The 16,626-nt window shown below is 39.4% G+C and overlaps 1 non-coding gene across 1 annotated transcript; it reads left to right on the top strand.

Annotated features, from left to right (window-relative positions):
- Positions 1-13,919: 13,919 nt before the first annotated feature.
- On the top strand, positions 13,920-14,027 carry LOC112793109 (small nucleolar RNA R71). Its single transcript, XR_003197819.1, has one exon. It is a non-coding gene; the product is annotated as a small nucleolar RNA R71 (small nucleolar RNA).
- Positions 14,028-16,626: the final 2,599 nt, after the last annotated feature.

The raw sequence follows: 16,626 nt of genomic DNA, 5'->3' as shown, positions 1-16,626 counted from the left end.
AATTACAGGGCAGGAATGGCTTGGAGGATGGAAAGAAAGCATGCAAAAGCGGAAGGAATACAAGAAATTGAAGGAACTGGAAAGCTGTCAACCTGACCCTCTCGCACTAAAACGGTCATAACTTGAGCTATAGAGGTCCAAACGACACGGTTCCAGTTGCGTTGGAAAGCTAACGTCCGGGGCTTCGATTTAATATATAATATGCCATAGTTATCCTGATGCTAGGCGACGCGAACGCGTCATCTACGCGGACGCGTCGCAGTTACAAAAATCAGCGTGGTAGATTTCTTCTCCAGCAATTTCTGGGCTATTTTCGACCCAGTTTACGGCCTAGAAAACACATATTAGAGGTTATAAAGTGGGGGAATCTATTCATTCATAGGAAGACTCTCATAATTTACAATTTTATGTTTTAGATGTAGTTTTTAGAGAGAGAGGTTCTCTCCTCTCTCTTAGGATTTAGGATTAGGATTTCTATTAGGATTAGGATTATTTTATCTTCATCAGGTTCAATAATTTATGTTTCTCTTCTACTTTTATTTACTCTGATATTTTTATTTGTGTTTGACTGATGTTGCCCAATTGGCTGATGATATTGTCCATGTTAAAATTGACATTTTTATTTAATATAATTTGAGGTATTTCAGATTTATATGTTATGGATGTTTTGGCTGTATCCAATTTATTTTCATTCAAGTAGATTTTATTCCCTTTTGGCTTTGGTTGATTAATTGGTAACTCTTGAGTTATCAAACTCATTGTTGACTGAAAATTAGAATTCTTCAAGAATTAATTCGAGATCCAATAACTCTGACTTTTCCCAAGGAAAGACTGGGACTTGAGGATTCGAATTAATTCATCCACTTAACTTACCTTCATAGTTAGAGGTTAACAAAGTGGGAGAAAAATCCAATTCTCATCATAATTGATAAGGATAACTAGGATAGGACTTCCAGTTCTTATACATTGCCAAGAGATTTTATTATTGTTAATTTATTTTACTTGTCATTTAAATATACCTGTGCCCATTGCCCAAACTTCAAAACCCCGATTTACAATCTTCGTAACCAATAATAAGAACATACCTCCCTGCAATTCCTTGAGAAGACGACCCGAGGTTTAAATACTCGGTTATCAATTTTAAAGGGGTTTGTTACTTGTGACGATCAAAACGTTTGCACGAAGGGATTTCTGTTGGTTTAGAATCTATATCTACAACGCGACTATTTTTATAAAATTCATTACTAGCAAAAATCCTAACGTCAAAAAACTTGGTGCACGAAATTGTGATCTCAATGGCGCCAACAACTTAGTACGCATAATTGTAATATCACTCTTTTTTCACAACTTCGCACAACTAACCAGCAAGTGCACTGGGTCGTCCAAGTAATAAACCTTACGTGAGTAAGGGTCGATCCCACGGAGATTGTCGGCTTGAAGCAAGCTATGGTCACCTTGTAAATCTCAGTCAGGCGGATTCAAATGGTTATGGAGTTTTCATAATTAAAAGATAAATAAAACGTAAAATAAAGATAGAGATACTTATGTAAATCATTGGTAGGAATTTTAGATAAGTGTATGGAGATGCCTCATTCCTTTTCAATCTCTGCTTTCCTACTGCCTTCGTCCAATCCTTCATACTCCTTTCCATGGCAAGCTGTATGTGGGTGTCACCGTTGTCAATGGCTACTTTCCGTCCTCATAGTGAAAAAGGTCCTCTATGGTTTCCCGCATGGCTAATCAACTGTTGGTTCTCGATTGTGCAGGAATAGGATTTACTATCCTTTTGCGTCTGTCACCACGCCCTACAGTCGCGAGTTTGAAGCTCGTCACAGTCATCCCATCCCAGATCCTACTCGAAATACCACAGACAAGGTTTAGACTTTTCGGATCTCAAGAATGCTGCCAATGGATTCTAGCTTATACCACGAAGACTCTGATCTCATGGAATGGAAGGCTCTGTTGTCAGGAGAGGCAACCATGTGTCGTGGACCAAAAATCCAAGAGATATACACTCTAGCTTTCGCAGGTAGAATAGAAGTATTTGTCAGGCACACGTTCATAAGTGAGAATGGTGATGAGTGTCATGGATCATCACATTCATCAGGTTGAAGTGCGAGTGAATATCTTAGAATAAGAATAAACATGAATTGAATAGAAAACAGTAGTACTTTGCATTAATACTCGAGGAATAGCAGAGCTCCACACCTTAATCTATGGTATGTAGAAACTCCACCGTTGAAAATACATAAGTGATAAAGGTCCAGGCATGGCCATGAGGCCAGCCCCCAATGTCTAAGATCACATAAACTAATCAAAGATAGATACCAAGATGAAAATACAATAGTAAAAAGTCCTATTTATACTAGACTAGTTACTAGGGGTACAGAAATGAGTAAATGATGTAGAAATCCACTTCCGGGCCCACTTGGTGTGTGCTTGGGCTGAGCATTGAAGCTTTCACGTGTAGAGGTCTTCCTTGGAGTTGAACGCCAGTTTGTAACTTGTTTCTGGCGTTTAAATTTGCTTTGCAACTTGTTTCTGGTGTTTAACGCCAGAATAGGGCAGAAAGCTGGCGTTAAACGCCAGTTTGTGTCGTCTAAAATCGGACAAAGTATGGACTATTATATATTGCTGGAAAGCCCTGGATATCTACTTTCCAACGCAATTGAGAGAGCGCCATTTGGACTCCTATAGCTCCAAAAAATTTATTTCGAGTGTAGGGAGGTCAGAATCCAACAGCATCAGCAGTCCTTTGTCAGCCTCTGAATCAGATTTTTGCTCAGGTCCCTCAATTTCAACCAGAAAATATCTGAAATCACAGAAAAACACACAAACTCATAGTAAAGTCCAGAAATGTGAATTTTGCATAAAAACTAATAAAAATATACTAAAAAGTGAATAAAACATACTAAAAACTACCTAAAAACAATGCCAAAAAGCGTATAAATTATCCGCTCTCATCAGGATGCTAGAGGTAAGCTGTACCAGCTGGGACGGCATGATCTGAAGTCGATTGCTCGAGGATGGTTGGAATTTATTCAGCGCTCTATCATCCCTATGAGTAACCGGTCTGAGGTTACCATTGATTGAGCTATGATGATTCACTGCATCATGCTCGGCAATGAGGTGGAGGTACAACATGTGATCCCTCAGAAACTGTACAAGATAGCGGAGAAGGCCACCACCTCTGCTACATTGGCCTTCTCTTACCTCATTTTTTGCCTGTGTGAGGCAACTCGAGTCCGCATTGACGGAGATGCCCCTATTGATGTTGATAGACCGATTATAGGAGGGGGTATAAAGTATGCCAAGGAGCTTGGGCAAGTACCACCTCAGGAGCCACTTTTCCCTCCTCAGTAAGAGCAACTTGAGATGCCTCAAGGATATTATTTCGCTCATTGTGACTATTAGGATTAGACGACTACATCTATTGGGGACCTGACATCTTCTATTGATCAGTTGAGGATAGAGTATCAGGATCACTCCACCCTCCTCCATCAACTAGTAAAGGAACAACAGAGCCAGAAGCGAGAGCTAGAGGAGCTGAGGCGCTGGAGAGGATTCCCAGGAGGGAGCAGCCACCAGGACTGATGTGGTTGAGTTTCATTATCTGCTGCTTTATTTACTTTCTATTTTTTAGTATTATTTTCATGTTTTCTATTATCTGTTTAAAAGCCTTTGTATGATTATTAGTATTATTTTATTATTTTTCTAGCTTAGTTGTTTAATTTAGTATTTATGTCTATTTTGAAAAATATCTCATGTATTGCTCACTGAGCTTGAAAAATCAATTGAAAAAGAAAAGAAGTAGTAAAATGTATGATAATTGAGTTATATATTATGAGTTATTCTGGTTACTTTGATGTGGTGGTATTATCTCTGGTTCTGAATGTATGAATTGAATAGTGCATAATTGATACTGAAGTTAAGAATGTTGGTTCTTGAGGTACAAGAACTTAGAGAAGTATTATGGATTCTCTAAATTGAGTAAGAAATTGATCCTTGAAGCAAAACAAATAGCAAAAAGAAAAAGAAAATAAAAGGCAAAGTGCAAGACTCTGAGCATCAACAGTTAGGAAAGTCAAATATGATTAAAAGCTCAAAGAGTTATTTTCCTAACCATATGCTTGTGGTATGGATATGTCAAGTAACCCTTAAAATAGATCACTAAGATTCAAGACCAAGTGCAATCGCAGAGTATGCCAAAGGCTCTGAGCACCACTGACTGGGAGGAATTAAAAGAAAAAAACTAGAACTCAAAAAGTTCCCCAATTAAGTGCTTGTGGTGTATTTGTATCAAGTTGAGCTTGAGGACAAAATACTAAGAGTCACGACTAGGCTCAAGGTGAAAAGCACTAAAAGTAAAGATAAGAAAAAGCTATTCTCAAGAATTAAGCAGATCTTAAGAAGAAAGAGAATCCATAATATCATCCGAGTTCTAGTTTTGAAGAATATCAATATTTCTGAGCTTCAAAGGATAATGAGATGCCAAACATATTCAGAATCACAGTGTCATTAACCCCATTCAGTAGTTGGATAGAAGCTTAAATGAAAACTTAAGTCATGGGAAAATTCTCTTCTCAGCCCTATGTTGTTTTTTGTTGCTTGAGGACAAGCAACAGTTCAACTTTGGTGTGGTGATACGTGAGCATCTTATCTATATTTTTTATTTATTTTAGATACAAATTAAGTGAGTTTAAGTAAATTTTAGTGTTTGAAACCTATTTGGATGCTACTTTGAGTTGCTTTGGTGTTTTAATTATTTCAGGTAAAGTTCGGATCAGCTTGACAGAGTTCATGTGCAAGAAAAGAGGAACAATTCAAATCTGCCAAGCTGGCGCTAAACACGGACCTGAGCATTTAGCGCCAGCAACTTAGCAGCGCAAGGGAGCTTTCTGTCTACTAAGGCGCTAAACGCTAAGCCTAGCATTTAGCGTCAGTAAGCCAGAGACGAATGAGAGCTTTCTGTCTACAAGGACACTAAATGCTGGATCTGGCATTTAGCACCAAAGATCTGGATCACACTTCTTAAAAATAGCATCTCTAATTGGATTTAGCTTTTTATTATTCTATTTTATTTTATTTTAGTTATTTTTAATTACAAACAAAATCGTTTAGGTTTAGAATTTGTTATTTTATTTTAGTTTCAAATCAAATTAGGTTAGACATAAAGGGGAAAAGATTCAGCCCTTAAGAGAATCTTCTCTCTTCGTCACTTTCACATTTTTCTAAACCCTAGTTTTCTCTCTAAGTCATGAGCCACTAAACCTCCTCGATTAAGGTTAGGAGCTCTATTTATTTCTATGGATTAAGACTAGTATTGTTTTATTTTAATTTATGTATTGATTCAGTTTTAAGGATTACTTTCGTTCTTCATCTTATGAATTTGGGTAGTGATGAGCGGATATTTTATACACTTTTTGGCATTGTTTTCATATAGTTTTTGTTATGTTTTGTTTAAGTTTTATTATGTTTTCATAGGTTTTAGTGCAAAATTTATATTTTTGGATTTTACTTTGAGTTTGTGTGTTTTATGATGATTTCAAGTATTTTCTAGCTAAAATTGACGAGCTTGAGCAAAAGTCTGATTCAGAAGCATAGAAAAGACTGCAAATGCTGTTAGGATCTGATCTCCGTGCACTCGAAGGAGCTTTCCTGAAGTAATAGAAATCCAAATGGCGCACGCTCAATGGCTATAAAAAGCTAACATCCAGGGCTTTGCAGAAATATATAATATTCCCTACTTTGTTTCGGAAATGAATGCCCAAAACTGGTGTTAAACGCCAACCACCAGCTCTATTCCTGGCATCCAACGCCCACAGGGGAGTAACTGGCGTCCAACGCCCAAAAGGGGGTCCCTAGCCAGTGTTCAACGCCCCTAAGGGACCCTAGCTCGTGGAGACACCCAAAGCTCAGTCCAAGCACTCACCAAGCGGGCCTTAGAAGTGGATTTTCGCACCCCTAAGACTAGTTTATCATATTTCTGTAATCCTTAGTCATTAGATTAGTATTTATAGGAGAAGATCACCCTTGTTTATCATCTTCCTCCCCCATTATTTTCGAAAACTATTATGTACAGTATGAGTCACTAACCTCCTAAGGTTAAGGTTAGGAGCTCTATTGAGTTTCAATGGATTAATAATATTACTATTTTCATTAAATATGTCTAATTCTATTCTCGTATGCAACCTCATTCTTCATCTTATGAATTGAGGGTGACCCATGACAGTCATCCTTGTTCTACATGGGTTCCGTGTGATTTCTGACCCAGATAGCATTGAACTAAAGCTAGAGATTGCGTTGCGGATTCCAATAGAGCATCTGAGAAACTTTGGATATATGACATATAATCTTGTTGACTATGGGTGTGTGAAGTTTCGGTGGCGTTAAGGCTAGAGTCAGAAAAGCAGCACTTTCTGATCCAGAAGATCTGCCTTATCTGTGGCACCTTGAGTAGGATCATGAAGGGGAGTGGACTGCTTAGAGCTTCATCTTCTACTACAGTGAGAAACCTAGAGGTAGCTTGATGAGAGGACATGAGTCATCTCAATGTGGTGGATTGCTGCAATAGAGGAGGTTAACTTGATAAGAGGACATGAGTTAATCACTTACGGCTACCATTGAAGGAATTCGAAGGTTATTGAAGAAGACAGTAAGAAAAGTTAATCCAAAAAGACAAAGCATCTCCGAAGCCTCAACCATTTTATCACCATTGATTTCCTATCTACCTACTAACATTCTATTTATCTATTTTATATGCTTTTTGTGACAGACTATAATTTCTATACGCCTAACTAAGATCATCAAGGTGTCCACTGCTTGCTCAAACCAACAATCCTCGTGGGATCGACCTTGACTCACCTCAGGTATTACTTGGATGACTTGGTATACTTGCCGGTCTATCTATGCGAACTCTGCGGAGCCAGTTTCGTGCACCAGGTAGATTGGAAGAATAACTCTTATTCTATATGCGTTCTTGTGACTATTGGAAGAGTTATCACACTTGAACACCAGCTTGAAAGTAAATTCCTCCTAAATTGCTAATTACTTGGACTTAATGGGATACGTGACATATAATCCATTTATATCTGGGTAATTAGGATTTTTGTGGCCAATAAACTAGAATTGAACCTAACCCTCTAATCGAAATTAAGTGACCAAGACATTGGCGGTTAACTAGGTTAAGGGAGACTAAATCACTAAGGAATTAGGGTTTAGTTACTCACAGTTTTCCATGAAATGAATCTTGCATGATTGCAATAGTTGGTAAGAAAACTTGTTCCGGACGAATAAATAACTCCGAAACTTTAATTGATTTTTCGTATATATTTCACACCAATTCCACTGTTTGCTTTCTTAAATTCTGAATTTCTATTTAATACGAATTACAACCTTCAAAACACCACTTTCTGCTTTCCTGACTAAGTGAGTCATTCGACCATTATTGCTCAGTCCATCAATCCTCGTGGGATCGACCCTCACTCACCTGAGGTATTACTTGATACAACCCGGTGCACATGCTGGTTCAATCGTGGTATTCAAATTCCGCCACCATCTGTGCACCATAACTTTTGAAATAATCTTTAAACAACTGAGGATAAGCTAATAGGTCTCTGATGCGCGAAATTGTGAACAATACTTTTCACAACTCTCATAATCCCCAGTCATGAACCCCAAAAACTTGGTGTTTAATACCATGGCATTAACACAACTTCGCACAACTAACCAGCAAGTGCACTGGGTCGTCCAAGTAATAAACCTTACGCGAGTAAGGGTCGATCCCACGGAGATTGTTAGTATGAAGCAAGCTATGGTCATCTTGTAAATCTTAGTCAGGCAAACTCAAATGGATATAGTGATAGACGCATAAAACACAAAGATAAAGATAGAGGTACTTATGTAATTCATTGGTAGGAACTTCAGATAAGCGCATGAAGATGCCTTCCCTTCCGTCTCTCTGCTTTCCTACTGTCTTCATCCAATCCTTCTTACTCCTTTCCATGGCAAGCATATGCAAGGGTTTCACCGTTGTCAGTGGCTACCTCCCATCCTCTCAGTGAAAATGTTCCTATGCTCTGTCACAGCATGGCTAATTATCTGTCGGTTCTCGGTCAGGCCGGAATAGAATCCAGCGATTCTTTTGCGTCTGTCACTAACGCCCTGCCTACTAGGAGTTTGAAGCACGTCACAGTCATTCAATCATTGAATCCTACTCAGAATACCACAGACAAGGTTAAACCTTCCGGATTCTCTTGAATGCCGCCATCAGTTCTAGCCTATACCACGAAGACTCTGATCTCACGGAATGGTTGGCTCGGTTGTCAGGCGAGCACTCGGTTGTCAGGCGATCAACCATGCACCGTGCAATCAGGAATCCAAGAGATATTCACCCAATCGAAGGTAGAACGGAGGTGGTTGTCAGTCACACGTTCATAGGTGAGAATGATGATGAGTGTCACGGATCATCACATTCATCAAGTTGAAGAACAAGTGATATCTTAGAACAAGAACAAGCGGAATTGAATAGAAGAACAATAGTAATTGCATTAATACTCGAGGTACAGCAGAGCTCCACACCTTAATCTATGGTGTGTAGAAACTCCACCGTTGAAAATACATAAGAACAAGGTCTAGGCATGGCCGTGAGGCCAGCCCCTAAACGTGATCTAAGAACTAGATGTCCAAAGATGATCAAAGGATCTAAAATAATCCAAAGATGAAAATACAATAGTAAAAGGTCCTACTTATAGAAAACTAGTAGCCTAAGGTTTACAGAAATGAGTAAATGACATAAAAATCCACTTCCGGGCCCACTTGGTGTGTGCTTGGGCTGAGCAATGAAGCATTTTCGTGCAGAGACTTCTCTTGGAGTTAAACGCCAGCTTTTATGCCAGTTTGGGCGTTTAACTCCCATTTTGGTGCCAGTTCCAGCGTTTAATGCTGGGATTTCTGAGGGTGACTTTGAACGCCGGTTTGGGCAATCAAATCTTGGGCAAAGTATGGACTATCATATATTGCTGGAAAGTCCAGGATGTCTACTTTCCAATGCCGTTGAGAGCGCGCCAATTGGGCTTCTGTAGCTCCATAAAATCCACTTCGAGTGCAGGGAGGTCAGAATCCAACAGCATCTGCAGTCCTTTTTAGTCTCTGAATCAGATTTTTGCTCAGGTTCCTCAATTTCAGCCAGAAAATACCTGAAATCACATAAAAACACACAATCTCATAGTGAAGTCCAGAAAAGTGAATTTTAACTAAAAACTAATAAAAATATACTAAAAACTAACTAGATCATACTAAAAACATACTAAAAACAATGCCAAAAAGCGTACAAATTATCCGCTCATCACAACACCAAACTTAAATTGTTGCTTGTCCTCAAGCAACTGGAAATCAAACAAGATAAAAAGAAGAGAATATGCAATGAATTCCAAAAACATCTATGATGATCAGTATCAATTAGATGAGCGGGGCTTTTAGCTTTTTGCCTCTGAACAGTTTTGGCATCTCACTCTATCCTTTGAAATTCAGAATGATTGGCTTCTTTAGGAACTTAGAATCCAGATAGTGTTATTGATTCTCCTAGTAGAGTATGATGATTCTTGAACATAGCTACTTATTGAGTCTTGGCTGTGGCCCAAAGCACTCTGTCTTCCAGTATTACCACCGGATACATACATGCCACAGACACATAATTGGGTGAACCTTTTCAGATTGTGACTCAGCTTTGCTAGAGTCCCCAATTAGAGGTGTCCAGGGTTCTTAAGCACACTCTTTTTGCCTTGGATCACAACTTTATTTCTTTCTTTTCTCTAATTTTTTCGAAATTTTTTTTTTCATTGCTTTTTTCTTGCTTCAAGAATCATTTTTATGATTTTTCAGATCCTCAGTAACATGTCTCCTTTTTCATCATTCTTTCAAGAGCCAACATTCATGAACCACAAATTCAAAAGACATATGCACTGTTTAAGCATACATTCAGAGAACAGAAGTATTGCCACCACATCAAAATAATTAAACTGTTATAAAATTCAAAATTCATGCAATTCTACTCTTTTTCAATTAAGCACGTTTTTATTTAAGAGAGGTGATGGATTCATAGGACATTCATAACTTTAAGGCATAGACACTAAGACACTAATGATCACAAGACACAAACATAGATAAACATAAGCATAAAATTCGAAAAACAGAAGAATAAAGAACAAGGAAATCAAAGAACGGGTCCACCTTAGTGATGGCGGCTCTTTCTTCCTCTTGAAGATCCTATGGAGTGCTTGAGCTCCTCAATGTCTCTTCCTTGTCTTTGTTGCTCCTCTCTCATGATTCTTTGATCTTCTCTAATTTCATGGAGGATGATGGAGTGTTCTTGATGCTCCACCCTTAGTTGTCCCATGTTGGAACTCAATTCTCCTAGGGAGGTATTTAGTTGCTCCCAATAGTTTTGTGGAGGAAAGTGCATCACTTGAGGTATCTCAGGGATCTCATGATGAGTGGGGTCTCTTGTGTGCTCCATCCTCTTCTTAGTGATGGGCTTGTCCTCATCAATAGGGATGTCTCTCTCTATGTCAACTTCAACTGAATAACAGAGGTGACAAATGAGATGAGGAAAGGCTAACCTTGCCAAGGTAGAGGACTTGTCCGCCACCTTATAAAGTTCTTGAGCTATAACCTCATGAACTTCTATTTCTTCTCCAATCATGATGCTATGAATCATGATAACCCGGTCTATGGTAACTTCGGACCGGTTGCTAGTGGGAATGATTGAGCGTTGGATAAACTCCAACCATCCTCTAGCCACGGGTTTGAGGTCATGCCTTCTCAATTGAACCGGCTTCCCTCTTGAATCTCTCTTCCATTGGGCGCCCTCTTCACATATGATTGTGAGGACTTGGTCCAACCTTTGATCAAAGTTGACCCTTCTAGTGTAAGGATGTTCATCTCCTTGCATCATGGGCAAGTTGAATGCCAACCTTACACTTTCCGGACTGAAATCCAAGTATTTCCCCCGAACCATAGTAAGATAATTCTTTGGATCCGGGTTCACACTTTGATCATGGTTCTTGGTGATCCATGCATTGGCATAGAACTCTTGAACCATCAAGATTCCGACTTGTTGAATGGGGTTGGTAAGAACTTCCCAACCTCTTCTTCGGATCTCATGTTGGATCTCCGGATATTCACTCTTTTTGAGTGAAAAAGGGACCTCGGGGATCACCTTCTTCAAGGCCACAACTTCATAGAAGTGGTCTTGATGCACCCTTGAGATAAATCTCTCCATCTCCCATGACTCGGAGGTGGAAGCTTTTGCCTTCCCTTTCCTCTTTCTAGAGGTTTCTCCGGCCTTGGATGCCATAAATGGTTATGGAAAAACAAAAAGCAGTGCTTTTACCACACCAAACTTAAAAGGTTTGCTCGTCCTCGAGCAAAAGAAGAAAGAAGAGTAGAAGAAGAAGAAATGAGGGGAAAGGGAATGGCTTTTGTTTTCGGCTAAGAAGGGGAGAAGTGGTGTGTATGTTGTATGAAAATGAAGGAGTGAAGGAGGGTTTATATAGGAGTGGGGGAAGGGTAGGGTTCGGTCAAGGGAGGGTGGTTTTGGGTGGGAAAGTGGTTTGAATTTGAATGGTGAGGTAGGTGGGGTTTTATGAAGGATGGATGTGAGTGGTGAAGAGAAAGATGGGATTTGATAGGTGAAGGGTTTTTGGGGAAGAGGTGTTGAGGTGATTGGTGAATGGGTGAAGAAGAGAGAGAGTGGTGGGGTAGGTGGGGATCCTGTGGGGTCCACAGATCCTGAGGTGTCAAGGAAAAGTCATCCCTGCACCAAATGGCAAGCAAAATCTCGTTTTGTGCCAATTCTGGCGTTAAACGCCGGGCTGGTGCCCATTTCTGGCGTTTAACGCCAGCTTCTTGCCCTTTTCTGGCGTTTAACGCCAGTCTGGTGCCCCTTTCTGGCGTTAAACGCCCAGAATGGTGCCAGACTGGGCGTTAAACGCCCATCTGCTAACCTCACTGGCGTTTAAACGCCAGTAGGTGCGTCCTCCAGGGTGTGCTGTTTTTCTTCCTGTTTTTCATTCTGTTTTTGCTTTTTTCATTGATTTTGTGACTTCTCATGATCATCAACCTACAAAAAAAAAAAACATAAAATGACAAAGGAAAATAGTTAATTATAAAACATTGGGTTGCCTCCCAACAAGCGCTTCTTTAATGTCATTAGCTTGACAGAGGACTCTCATGGAGCCTCAGAAATGCTCAGAGCTATGTTGGAACCTCCCAACACCAAACTTAGAGTTTGAATGTGGGGGTTCAACACCAAACTTAGAGTTTGGTTGTGGCCTCCCAACACCAAACTTAGAGTTTGACTGTGGGGGCTCTGTTTTTGAGAGAAGCTCTTCATGCTTCCTCTCCATGATGACAGAGGAATATCCTTGGGCCTTAAACACCAAGGATTCTTCATTCACTTGAATGATCAACTCTCCTCTATCAACATCAATCACAGCCTTTGCTGTGGCTAGGAAGGGTCTGCCAAGGATGATGGATTCATCCATGCACTTCCCAGTCTCTAGGACTATGAAATCAGTAGGGATGTAATGGTCTTCAACTTTAACCAAAACATCCTCTACAAGTCCATGGGCTTGTTTTCTTGAGTTGTCTGCCATCTCTAGTGAGATTTTTGCAGCTTGTACCTCAGAGATCCCTAACTTCTCCATTACAGAGAGAGGCATGAGGTTTACACTTGACCCTAAGTCACACAAGGCCTTCTTGAAGGTCCTGGTGCCTATGGTGCAAGGTATTGAAAACTTCCCAGGATCCTGTCTCTTTTGAGGCAGTTTCTGTCTAGACAAGTCATCCAGTTCTTTGGTGAGCAAAGGGGGTTCATCCTCCCAGGTCTCATTTCCAAATAACTTGTCATTTAGCTTCATGATTGCTCCAAGGTATTTAGCAACTTGCTCTTCAGTGACATACTCATCCTCTTCAGAGGAAGAATACTCATTAGAGCTCATGAATGGCAGAAGTAAGTCCAATGGAATCTCTATGGTCTCAGTTTGAGCCTCAGATTCCCATGGTTCCTCATTGGGGAACTCATTGGAGGTCAGTGGACGTCCATTGAGGTCTTCCTCAGTGGCGTTCACTGCCTCTTCTTCCTCCCAAAATTCGGCCATGTTGATGGCTTTGCACTCTCCTTTTGGATTTTCTTCTGTATTGCTTGGGAGAGTACTAGGAGGGAGTTCAGTAATTTTCTTGCTCAGCTGTCCCACTTGTGCCTCCAAATTTCTAATGGAGGATCTTGTTTCAGTCATGAAACTTTGAGTGGTTTTGATTAGATCAGAGACCATGGTTGCTAAGTCAGAGTTATTCTGCTTAGAACTCTTTGTCTGTTGCTGAGAAGATGATGGAAAAGGCTTGCTATTGCTAAACCTGTTTCTTCCACCATTATTATTATTGAAACCTTGTTGAGGTCTCTGTTGATCCTTCCATGAGAAATTTGGATGATTTCTCCATGAAGGATTATAGGTGTTTTCATAGGGTTCTCCCATGTAATTCACCTCTTCCATTGAAGGGTTCTCAGGATCATAAGCTTCTTCCTTAGATGAAGCTTCTTTAGTACTGCTTGGTGCATTTTGCATTCCAGACAGACTTTGAGAAATCATATTGACTTGTTGAGTCAATATTTTGTTCTGAGCCAATATGGCATTCAGAGTGTCAATCTCAAGAACTCCTTTCTTCTGACTAGTCCCATTGTTCACAGGATTCCTTTCAGAAGTGTACATGAATTGGTTATTTGCAACCATTTCAATCAGCTCTTGAGCTTCTGTAGGCGTCTTCTTCAAGTGAAGAGATCCTCCAGCAGAGCTATCCAAAGACATCTTGGACAGTTCAGAGAGACCATCATAGAAAATACCTATGATGCTCCATTCAGAAAGCATATCAGAAGGACACTTTCTGATTAATTGTTTGTATCTTTCTCAAGCTTCATAGAGGGATTCTCCTTCCTTCTGTCTGAAGGTTTGGACTTCCACTCTAAGCTTACTCAATTTTTGAGGTGGAAAGAACTTTGCCAAGAAGGCATTGACTAGCTTTTCCCAAGAGTCCAGGCTTTCTTTAGGTTGTGAGTCCAACCATGTCCTAGCTCTGTCTCTTACAGCAAAAGGGAATAGCATAAGTCTGTAGACCTCAGGGTCAACCCCATTAGTCTTGACAGTGTCACAGACTTGCAAGAATTCAGCTAAAAACTGATGAGGATCTTCCAATGGAAGTCCATGGAAATTGCAATTCTGTTGCGTTAGAGAAACTAATTGAGGCTTAAGCTCAAAGTTGTTTGCTCCAATGGCAGGGATAGAGATGCTTCTCCCATAGAAGTCGGGAGTAGGTGCAGTAAAGTCACCCAGCACCTTCCTTGCATTGTTGGCATTGTTGTTGTTTTCGGCTGCCATAGGTTCTTCTTCTTTGAAGAATTCGGTCAGGTCCTTTAAAGAGAGTTGTGCTTTGGCTTCTCTGAGCTTTCTCTTCAAGGTCCTTTCAGGTTCAGGGTCAGCCTCAATAAGAATGTTTTTGTCTTTGCTCCTGCTCATAAGAAAGAGAATGGAACAAGAAAATATGGAATCCTCTATGTCACAGTATAGAGATTCCTTGAGGTGTCAGAAGAAAAGAAAAATGGAAGGCAGAAGTAGAAAATTCGAACTTATCAAAGAAGATGAAGTTCGAATTTTGCATTAAGGAATATTGTTAGTCCATAAACAGAAGGATGTGAGAAGAAGGGAAGCAATTTTCGAAAATTAAGTAAAAGATTTTGAAAACATTTTGAAAAACACTTAATTGATTTTCGAAAACCAAGAGTGGAAAAGAAATCCAGTGATTTTTGAAAAAGATTTTGAAATTAGAAATCAAAAAGATTTGATTGAAAACTATTTTGAAAAAGATGTGGTTAAGAAGATATGATTAGTTTTTAAAAAAATGTGATTGAGAAGATATGATTTGAAAAACATTTTTAAAAAGATTTGATTTTAAAAATTAATGACTTGGCTATCAAGAAAAGATATGATTCAAACATTAAACCTTCCTCAACAGAAAAGGCAATATGCTTGAAATGTTGAATCAAATCATTAATTGATAGCAAGTATCTTTGAAAAAGGAAAGAAATTGATTTTGAAAAAGATTTGATTGAAAAGATATGATTTGAAAAAGATTTGATTTTGAAAAACTTTGAAAAAACTGAAAAAAAATTGCATTGAAAACAGAATCTTCCCTCTTGTGCCATCCTGGCGTTAAACGCCCAGAATGGTGCACATTCTGGCGTTTAACGCCCAAAACTATACCCTTTTGGGCGTTAAACGCCCAACCAGGTACCCTGGCTGGCGTTTAAACGCCAGTCTGTCCTTCTTCACTGGGCGTTTTGAACGCCCAGCTTTTTCTGTGCAATTCCTCTGCTGAATGTTCTGAATCTTCAATTCTTCTGTATTATTGACTTGAAAAGACACAAATTACAAATATTTTTGGATTTTTAATAATAAGGATAAATCAAAATGCAACAAGAATCAAATAACAATGCATGCAAGACACCAAACTTAGCAGTTTGTATACTACTGACACTAACAAAATGAGAATGCATATGAGACACACAAAACACTCAAGTCAATTGAATTTAAAGATCAGAGCACGAAAATCATCAAGAACAACTTGAAGATCCTTAAGACACATGAATGGATGCATATAATTGACACCAAACTTAAAATGAGAATAGAGTCTCAATAGGAAAAATATTTTTTGGTTTTTATGATTTTCTAAATTTTTTTGTGCTTTTTCGAAAATTAAGTGGAAAAAGGTATCAAAATTCTTAATGAGAATTCCAGGAATCATGCAATGTTAGTCTAAAGCTTCAGTCTAAAGGAATTAGACATGGTCAGCCAAGCTTCAGCAGAACATTGCATTCAAGAGCTAAATTGATGAAGATCAATCAGCTTTGGTGATGATAAGAACATCACCTTGAAACACTAGAATTCATTCTTAAGAACTCTGAAGAAAAAATACCTAATCTAAGTAACAAGATGAACCGTCAGTTGTCCAAACTGAACAATCCCCGGCAACGGCGCCAAAAACTTGATGCGCGAAATTGTGAATAATACTTTTCACAACTCTCATAATCCCCGGTCATGAACCCCAAAAACTTGGTTTTCAATACCATGGCATTAACACAACTTCGCACAACTAACCAGCAAGTGCACTGGGTCATCCAAGTAATAAACCTTACGCGAGTAAGGGTCGATCCCACGGAGATTGTTAGTATGAAGCAAGCTATGGTCATCTTGTAAATCTTAGTCAGGCAAACTCAAATGGATATAGTGATAGACGCATAAAACACAAAGATAAAGATAGAGGTACTTATGTAATTCATTGGTAGGAACTTCAGATAAGCGCATGAAGATGCCTTCCCTTCCATCTCTCTGCTTTCCTACTGTCTTCATCCAATCCTTCTTACTCCTTTCCATGGCAAGCTTATGCAAGGGTTTCACCGTTGTCAGTGGCTACCTCCCATCCTCTCAGTGAAAATGTTCCTATGCTCTGTCACAGCATGGCTAATCATCTGTCGGTTCTCGGTCAGGCCGGAATAGAATCCAGCGATTCTTTTGC

The sequence above is a fragment of the Arachis hypogaea genome, chromosome 3 (genome assembly GCF_003086295.3).
Source record: "Arachis hypogaea cultivar Tifrunner chromosome 3, arahy.Tifrunner.gnm2.J5K5, whole genome shotgun sequence".
NCBI classification, from domain to species: domain Eukaryota; kingdom Viridiplantae; phylum Streptophyta; class Magnoliopsida; order Fabales; family Fabaceae; genus Arachis; species Arachis hypogaea.
This window is presented reverse-complemented; position numbering and strand designations above follow the sequence as displayed.